Genomic DNA, 10,269 nt, shown 5'->3' with positions numbered 1-10,269 from the left:
TTCTTGGGACTAAATAGGCCCACGTTTTAGTTCATAAAAGTATACTTTAAGTTTAAGTATTGTACTGATAGTTTACTAGTTTCATACTGGTAGCCCACTTTTTAGTTTATGAGAGTGCACTTATAAGTATATTCAGTAAACTACTAGTAAGTTTTTATACTACAAGTATACTAACTTATTCTTTTCTTAAGTATATCTTGATCAAAAGATTCAGCACAAGTATTAGTTTACTAGTAATACTTGTAGGCCACTTTTTAGTTTATGAAAGTACACTTTTAAGTATACTCTCAGTAAACTAGTTAATAGTTTTTACTGCAAGTATACTTGTAAGTTTTCTTAAGGGATCTTAGTCCCTACTTATACTTTTATTATACTGTACTTCTCAGTATGAGCCAAGTATACTTCGACTTCTCTGTATACTTGTCAGTATAAGCCGAGCATACTTATGTATAATTTTGTAAGTATAATAAGTTTATCTCTGATAAGTACATAAAAAGTAACCAGAAAGTGTACTCTTTTATTTTAAGTTAAAAAGAAGTTCACTAATAGCATACTTCTTTTTTTTGTAAAGGAATCTCTACAACATATTACTGTATGAAGAGGAGTATAAAAGTGTCATTCTCATAGTATTAGAATGGGAGGTTGAGGAATAGTAGCAGGGGGCAAAAGTACAAATAGAGGTATAGGTAGTAGGGAACAGTAATATGAGTCGGAGAAAGACAAGAGGATGTGACAGCACAGCGAAAGGGAGAGGAAAGGGCAAAAAAAAAAAAGAATAAAAGGGAAGAAATCAGAGAGAAAGAGGAGACAGAGGGTGAGCTGGAGGGAAAGAATCACTTTCTTTGAGAACTGAGAAATATAGGAGGTGGATATGGGAATGAAACAGACTGAGAGAAAAATGACCCAAAGCCACAGGAGAGAAAACTCCACATAAGAGAGCTCCAATCAAATAGACGGCATGACCGAGAGATGAAAGAAGTAAAGGACGCGAGGAGGGGTGGGGGTGGAGAGAAAGGAGGACGGGAGATGACAGAAGGAAGGAAGAGGAGATAATTAGATTGAAAGACTGAGGAAGATATTAGAGTGAGAAAGAAATGGAAGAAGGAGAATGGTGGGCGTGGAAAGACAGAGAGAGACAGAGAGAGAGAGAGAGAGAGAGAGACACCGATGAGGGGATATTACACCCTACAATGTTCAGTAAGGTCTCAGAAGAGTCAAGATACCAGAAATATAAGGAACATTTTGCAGCCGTAGCCTCGTCATTCCAGTCAAATATGACACCAACTTCATTCATGGGGAAGCAGCCAGTCATTCATTGCAACACAAGTGATCTAAACAGGTTATTAAGTCCAGATATAATCATAGTAGTAAATACAAAAGAAAACTACGAAGCCTCCCTAGACCCCTAGGAGAACATTGTTATTAACTTGTTCCCTCGAGTCACTTCATAGAGCACTTCTTCCAATCATTCCTGACAGTCCACGCATTGCTGATGTACGGCACCCCCCTAGATGATGTACTTCGGTAAGGTTAGAAAGATATTGAGAGATTCAAACTTCCTGGATCAATAACTCATAACACAAAACGTTGTTAAAACACCAACGAGGGCTCTTTCTAACCGTAGTGAGGTAGACAACGAGCTACAACCTCGTTTTAATCAAAACGAACCTTTAGTCCTCCGATCTGGACACATAACATTGGTCTCTACGTGCAGCCGGCTCTGAGACGAGTGGTCAGGCACCAAATGTTCATTTGCTGTCTTATATATTCCACTCACTGCCAGGTGCCTGTTTAACAAGATAATCAATGTTATTCTCTTCACCTGTCAGTGGTCTGAATGTTATGGCTGATCAGTTTATATAGAAAATGATGCATTACGCATCCTCAAAATCTCCTGGTTTTATGTGTGTGTGCATCTTTGTATATTACAGTCTTCCTCCTAAAAGCCTTCCATCCATGTGTTTTCACAAGAGCTTAAGATCTAAAGAAGAATATATTTTAATCATGCTCATAGTTCTCCAGAGAGAGTCTAAAGTCAAGTGGATTAAAAAATAGGAAAGACGTGCTTTTGTGTCTGTCTGTCTACGGATGTGTGTGTTAGACCCATAACTACACGCTGTGCCTCTGTAATTAACGTTCAGCTAATTTATTTCTCTCAACCATGGTGCACATACTCACTGTCTCACACACAAACACACACAGACAGCAAGAGAGACGTTCAGAGGAGACAAAGAGAGAGACACACTACTGAAACAGTACACACTCTGGTCGCCTCTAAATCATTCTGCGAACTCCCCCGGTCTCTCCCACCATCTGTCTCATCTTCTTCCTAGTTGAGTTTCCACAGATGGGACCCAAAGGTGTCACACAGAGCTGGGAGATGACACAACAGCCACGATAAAAGAAAAAGCTGGTAAAGACATCGAGAGACAAAGCGGAGCGGAGAGACACACGGAACAAGAGACGATGTGACAGACAGACAGGCGGTATTATAAAAGTTTTATCGTCAATACTAGAAGGTACCAGATGGATTGTGAATACTTTGATGTGTGGAGTCGCTCGGAGGATCACACACTCACTTACATCACTCTGAAATGTTACTATAGTTACAGTGAATATTTCTCCACAATGAGTTGTAGCTCGCAGCTGACAAAAGATGTTAAAGGAAAAGCATTAACCTATAAGGGTGGGTTTCACCATTTCAGCCTGGATTACATCATAGCCTAGTTTAAAAGTACACAGGATCAAATTAACCCTGTTTCTGAATCTAAATTCTTCAGTATAGTACGGATGGTTTAATCTAATTGTATCATTGATGTAGGTGCAGGAGTAAGAGCAAACTCCTAACAGAAACGCAATGAAAGAAAACCTAATTAAGTTTTTTGGTTTTAAAAGTCAGAATGAACATAAACATAAGAATTTAAGCAAGGACTTTAAGCTTCTAACATTTTTGTTTAAATTGATGACTGATGTTCGTATTTCTTTCAGATCAAGTTCAATTTCAATCATTTTCAGCTCAGTTGAACTGAAATTAGTTTTTTATTTCGATTTTATTTTTTATTTTTTGGCCACTTGGTGGGGCAGCAGAAACTAGCTATAAACACAACATTGGCAAAACTGTTGCTTATCTACTCTTCCAACAGGCATGAAGTAAAGTTAGCATTCATTAAGCACCTGATTCGACTGTTATTGGGTCATCAAATGGGCGTTATCAGTTGCTATAAGCACCATAGATGTGGGTCATCAGGTGCCTAATACACCTACTACGTTGTAAAACTGAACGAAACGCCACTTTCTGAACACAAACAAAAAAGCTTCTTTAGGTTTAGGCAACAAAACTACAACTTCTTTAGGTTTAGATAACAAAACTACAACTTCAATAAAACTACAAATTTCTTTAGGTTTAGGCAACAAAAAGACTTTAAGTTTAAGGGAAAACATCGTGTTTTGGCTTAAAATAACTACGTTTCAAAAGTAAAAGCGAAACTTAACGTTTTTGAACACTAACACAAATAGGCTGCACATTATCGGTCTCACATGAGATGCAAATCCCTCCTGGGTGAAAAACCTGTGTTTTGTGTCCCATCCATCGTCCCCAACCTCCACATATGGAGTTTCACACCGTCTATACTACAGCGCATGACTTCCGCTTCTGCTCCTGTCATAATTAATATGATCACTAGAGGTCGCTGTCGTGCTCTTTTATTCCTTCTTTCGGTGTTCTACCATGTGAATTGATGATAAAACCTACTAGTGGGTGTAGTCGGCCCCTACTGACCCACATCTATGGGGCTTATAGCGACTGATAATGCCTATTTAATAGCCTGACGAGTCATGTTTCTGGTCCGGAAGTCCAATATTCACTCTCCATTTACTTCTGTTTTGCTCTTCTCTAAGTCCTTAGGAAATATCTTTAGCTGCTAAATGCTCGACTATGTTCACCAACTAATTGCTGCTGCGGCTGGACACAACGCAGATGAGAGCGATGAGACCGAACCAAGACAGGAAAGTTGCTGGCTGATGCTTGGTAGATCTGAGAGGAAACTGCAGAGTTGGATGCTAATTCTCTGTGAGTTTATTCCTTTCATTTAATGTTGGTACAACCCACCATAAATAATGCAGCCTCCTTATACTCGTCTCTCTGCTCTTACAATGAACTGATCAGCTCAACAAACCAAATGAACGATGACATAGAAAGTCACATCTGCAGCCGTCATGCAGCCCCCTGATCCTGCCTGGCCGGATACATACGCATACAGTACATACACAGTATACTGCTGGAACTCCATAAGGGGAACTCGGGGGAAATGTGGACTAACTTGGAACAGATGGAGGGCCAAAGAAAAGAACAATGATTGCAGACTCAGATGGAATGAAGAGCATCCCGAGCCAAACAGGAATCCTCTGTTAAGGAAGTGTACAGTACCGGCTTGGAAGATTGGAACTGACAAGCCCGCCGGCTATCAGGGCTGAAAGAGTGAGCGATGATACCAGCCTCCCCCCCCCCCCTCAATAATCAGAGCTGTGGTGCTTTTTAAGCAATGCATTCAACTCTGTGTTCTCACTTTTCTGATGTTTTAGTATCTCTTGTCGTTTTGAATCATCCTCAATAGAGTCATAGCAGGAAACAAAGCCTCTGAAGCCTTCTAACTTTTGAGTTGCCGTTGAATCCCTGAGGTGATGCTGCTATTTATGTCAGAATCAACAGAAATCAGTCATTGTTTTAAGAAATTAAATTAGGTTTGGGATTAGGGATGTGAGTGAGTCACTGCCCCAAATGAGGGAGTTTAAGTATCTCTGGGTCTTGTTCATCAATGAGGGTTTAAATGGAGCGGGAGATGGACAGGCGGTTCGGTGCGGCGTCAGCATATGCGGGCGTTGTACCGGAAGGCAAAGCTCTCGATTTACCGGTCCATACCGACTCTCATCTATGGTCATGAGCTTTGGGTAGTGACCGAAAGAATGAGATCGCTGATACAAGCGGCCAAAATGAGCTTCCTCCGTAGGTTTGCTGGGCTCAGCCTTAGAGATAGGGTGAGTTGCTCAGACATCCAGTAGAGTCGCTGCTTCTTCTCGTTGAAAGGGACCAGCTGGTGGTTCAACATCTGATCAGGATGCCTCCTGGATGCCTCCCTTTAGAGGTTTTCCAGGCATGCCAACTGGTTAGAGACCCCGGGGTAGACCCAGAACACTCTGGAGAGATTATATATCTTGTCTGGCCTGGGAACGCCTCAGGGTACCCCAGGAAGAGCTGGAAAACGTTGCTTGGGAGAGGCACGTCTCGAATAATGCCCCTGCAACCCGATCCTGGATAAGAGGAAGAAAATGGATGGATGGAAATCAGGATTTTCATTTCGTCCGTATCGGATGAATTGCCATCATGTTCTCCAGAGGATGAATCCTGATAACTTTGGTAATCACCTTATTTTTGATTTAGTGCCACCAGCAGGTCAAGCTTTTCCAGCGAACTACCTCGATCAACATCTAGCAGGTAAGTCGGGCACAAAAGTTTATACATGCATTCATGGTTCAGATGATGTATAATAATAACTTTAGTGATCCTCTGACTTTGTGACTCTTTGGTTGTAAAGTGTGAAAGTGGTTTAACTATGAAGATGAATCAGAGCTGGAAAATAGAGTTTGTATATATGTATAACACTGCCAAAGCCCAGAGTGTGTCTTACCTCCTTTGGGGAGAGCATGAGCCGCTCCCTTCACATCACAGGTTTGGACAACTACAAACTAAAACAAATAGCGTTAAAAATCACATTTCCAAGCACTGCAAACCTGCTCGCCTGTGACGGACAGGCTCTTCACCTCGTGCCCTCGCCTTTTTTTAGGGTTTTTATTTTGTTCATTGCTCTAAAATTTGATGGATTAATGTTTCCTTTGTATGAATATGTGTGAGGTTTTATGCCTTTCTGCACCAAAGTTGGCACAAATCAAGGACTGAACTCTTGAACTTGTGTGCTCAGCAAAGCTGCCAAAATAAAGATGTCTAAATAAAGAAGTTTAACTGTGGAATGTTACTGAGGTTGCTGCTACTGCTTTGCATGCTGCGATTGGTTGTGTTAAGTTTTGCAAATCAATATCATTCAGTGTTTATGTTTTATTTTACAAAACAAAAGGGAAGGGAATGAAACTTCTTTGTAGAGTACTCCGGCTCATAGAGCAGCTCACACACAGTCCCACGCAGTCAATAAAATCATCGCATGGGTCAGTAGGCTAACATTGTCTGTTTACAAGGTCTCCTCCAAGGTTGACCCCTCAGAAAGAAATACAGTTCTTGTCAATTCAAATTATACTCTATGTGTACTTATACCATGTCTGTGTGTGCATGTTCATCGTTGTGTGTGTATCCAATTCAAACCAGCTGTTTTCATCCATTGCTGTTGAATTGACCAATTTAGAGTTACTAGAACTCTGCACAACACATTTACCTTCTCATTTCTCTTATCATCACATGCCTGATCTTGAATTTAACACCAGTATAAACCAAATCCCAAACCCAATCCACCACTACACCATCCCTACACCAACCTACTACGGTTTTATGGATGCAGCCTCACTCAAAATGCCACGAATTTTAAATTGTGACCTGAGTCTCAAGTGCTGCACTCGGTGAACCCCAACCCAGAGTTTTCACTATAAGTCTGGCAAAAAAAAGCCCTTCCCTGCATAGCTCCTTATTCAACCCGATATCACGCCAAAGCGTGTAAAAGACCCACCGGTCCACCAGAGCTGTGGTTCCCAATCTGGGGTCCGGGCCAAAGATCTCAGGGGCTGAGCCAGGATTTTTCTGCTCTGAGATTGTCCAAATTAGATTTACTAGATTTACTGTGACTAAAATCATAATAACACACTTACTGGATAATTTATACAAAAGTCTGTATAAAAAAAGAATTTAGATAGATATTTATAGATATTGTAAGGCAGGCTTCTCGTTGCCTTAACTATAAACTTACTTGTTACTGAATTAAACTACTGTAGGGCTGTGGGTAAAGCAAGAGCACGGGGAGAGCTTGGTCTGTGCAACAGGATCCACTTTAATGTCTCAACTCAAGCCTAGGACAATTGAACACCGATAACCTAAAGGTGGCACATCACTTCTTACATCATATCACTCCTCCAATCTTAATCATCACTCACCTTACAAGCAAGTAAGGTGCGCCATATTATATAGTTCCAGATCTAACTTAAGGAGCAGAATACAATATGTATACTGTATAAAATAATTCTTTACAAAAATAAATCTAATCTTACAATATTATAGATATTTCAAAGATATTTATTTGTTATTTAGTAATCCACATTGTGTTTAAACATGGTACTTCTGCTCAGTAGCAGATGAAAATCAGGCTTCCCTTATATTATTAATATTATACTATTTGTAGAATTAGACTCCAGTGGTGGCTGCGTAGGATTTTTTCCAACTGGTGTGATCCAAACATTTCCAAAAACTCCAGATTCCAAAAGTCAAAATTTATTGGAAAAAGTTAGATGTAATCATTTCCAAAATTCACAACATGTTATTTTATCAAACAAAATATTCTGCTTCAATCCATATTTGTTGCCATTTAGCCTTTCAAAAACAACATTTTCAATGCAGTCAAAAAGCAGTTTGCTCTCCCGTTTGCCACAAACAAAGAGCGGCACGCACTGATGAGTTATATTCATAAAAGAAAGTTGATTTATTGAAAAAAGACTAACTCATTTATTTATTTTATTTTAGGGTGGTGACGTCAGAAAATATAGGGGGAGGGGAGCTCAGCTTTTCTCAGATACAAGTAGGGGGGGCTTCAAGGAAAATAGGTTGGGAACCACTGCATCAGAGGAGAGTGTGTCAGTGTCTCGTTTTGCTTCGCCGAGGCATGAATATTACACCTGTGTATGAAGGTGCAGTAGCCTACCAGCAGGGGGGCAACAAAACCACTTAGTTAGGTTTAGGAAAAACATCATGGTTGGCCTTAAAATAAGTACGTAAACTAAGTAAAATATGTACGATAACATATTGCTGAAAACATCAGTATGGAAAACACGTCACAAAACATCACTAACGTAACTTCTAAGCAAAATACCGGTCTCACACAGCGGTCACCTTGATGAAAGTCCTTTGTTTGTTGGACCCATCCACCTCCCTCCTGCCTGTCATTAGCAGTCTTTCTACCCTTTTATTCTATGTCATTACATTGACATTCTATGTCATTACTATATGGTTTAGTCATGTACCGTAATAATACTCACACCTCCAATAATACCTTGTCACTGTTAAAGTATAGCCTAAATGTAGGCCATTATATCTAAAAGGTTGGTAATAACAAAGCTAATCTGTGCTATTATGTATCCTTGAATGCTTTGCTTCATCTTTTGAGCTTTGTTGAGACATTTTGTCTTCAATATAGAAATACAAGCTCCTACCACTCATACAGATTTCACTCTTTTGTCTTTTCACCTCTGTGGCATCTGGTTGGCTGACTGCTCACCGAGCTGAGCAGGCTGACAGGAAACAGAACAAGCAGAACACAGGCCAGAAGCCCTGAGGGGAAGGAGGGACGCCGGAGTGATGGATAGCTGGATGGAGAAGAGGGAGGGCTGTAGAGGTGGGGTAAGGACAGAGCATGGGAATGAGAGATACACTAGGAAATGATTAACCAAAAATATACTGATGTAAAGGGAAAAAGGCATTTCACTCTCAGGCTGCCATTTCTAGACAAGAGTAGAATAGAAAGAGAGATGATGGCAGAGTTTGGTTAATATCTACCCCCAACAACCTACGATCATCGAGTAGTCTGTTGGATGCATAGATGTATAAAGAGAACTGGAAACAGCATTGGAGGAGGGTCTCCGTTCATTCCTATGAAAGTTGCTCAGTCATACTTCAGAGTATAAGGAGGCTTTCACACCTAACCTGTTTAGTTCCTGCATTCTGGAGACTTTTAAAGACTAAAAATAACCAAATAATATGTACACTGCAACTGCATTTTTATGTTAAATAGGCCTACTTTTAATTTTGGTTTTAATTCTTCAGGAAAGAAAACTGAATACCTCCGTCCTCCAGGAGATTTAGCCTCTCTATCAATTAAATTCAGTCCAAAGGGGCTTATTGGCATGGGAAACTTACGCTTACATTACCACGCAACTATGAACTAAAAACTAAAATCTGGTCCTCTCCCTATGTTCCATGGTGGAGAGGAGGTCGTGTTGCTCTGGCTCTATCTATCTGGCATGGAGAGGAGGTTGTGTTGCTCTGGCTCTTTCTATCTGGCGTGGAGAGGAGGTCGTGTTGCTCTGGCTCTTTCTATCTGGCGTGGAGAGGAGGTCGTGTTGCTCTGGCTCTACCTGTTTGGCGACGCTGGGAAGCTGCTTGACATCCTCCTGGATCCACCTTCTCACATATGTTCACATTATATGTACAGATTGTAGAGCCCCCTGAGGCAAATTTGTGATTTGTGATTTTGGGCTATACAAATAAAATGGACAACTTGAATAATTTGCCCCTCTGGTGTGAACTTGTGTGAATTTCTGGTATAAACTAATATTCATCAGTTTTTTTTAAATTTTTGCTCCTGCTTGAGTATTTCTTTCTCTTAGTTCTCTTCTTCTCTCACTCACTGAAGGTTCTTTCAGACACAATGCGACAACGGCACCAGTGTTCTCTGAAACACATTATTTCCTTTTGGCTTGTGCCACACCACGGTGGCTTTTCGCTGCACTGAGCAAAGCCCAACTTTGGGCGCTGCACACTGTGATGTGCGGTGAGTGCAGCGCGAGCATCTTCTCTAGCGGGAAACAACATTTGGTGTAGCTGTATTGTCATCCGGGTGGAAACAGTAGGGCTTATACAGCGCTAGAAACAGGAAAAAAGGTTTAAACATTTGTCATAAATCGGGAGAAATACAGGAGAAGTGTGACCCCGGGAGGAAAGCGGGAGAGAGCAATGAAAAACAAGAGTCTACCGGGAAAATTGTGAGGGTTGGCAAGTATGTCAATGGCATCACGTGACAGACATGGAAGTTGAAATTCCACGGTTTGACCATGTCAAATTGGTTTCAAAGCCCGGCACTCCTCCTTGGTTTGGCTTGGTTGGATGGACTTGGAGACCCGGACTGAAGAATGCTACAGGACCTCACAGAGGCGGCGAGTTGGTGAAATGCAGCTGGTAACAAATGGTCTTGTTTATGAGGCAGCGTGGGGTGTGCTTGCTGTATAATTAGCTGCTTTTTACCATCACAGACATCCTTCCATATGGGTTTCATCCAATGAGAGCGC

Source organism: Sebastes umbrosus, chromosome 3 (genome assembly GCF_015220745.1).
Source record: "Sebastes umbrosus isolate fSebUmb1 chromosome 3, fSebUmb1.pri, whole genome shotgun sequence".
In the NCBI taxonomy this organism is placed as follows: Eukaryota; Metazoa; Chordata; class Actinopteri; order Perciformes; family Sebastidae; genus Sebastes; species Sebastes umbrosus.
Note: the sequence above shows the minus strand (reverse complement) of the source record.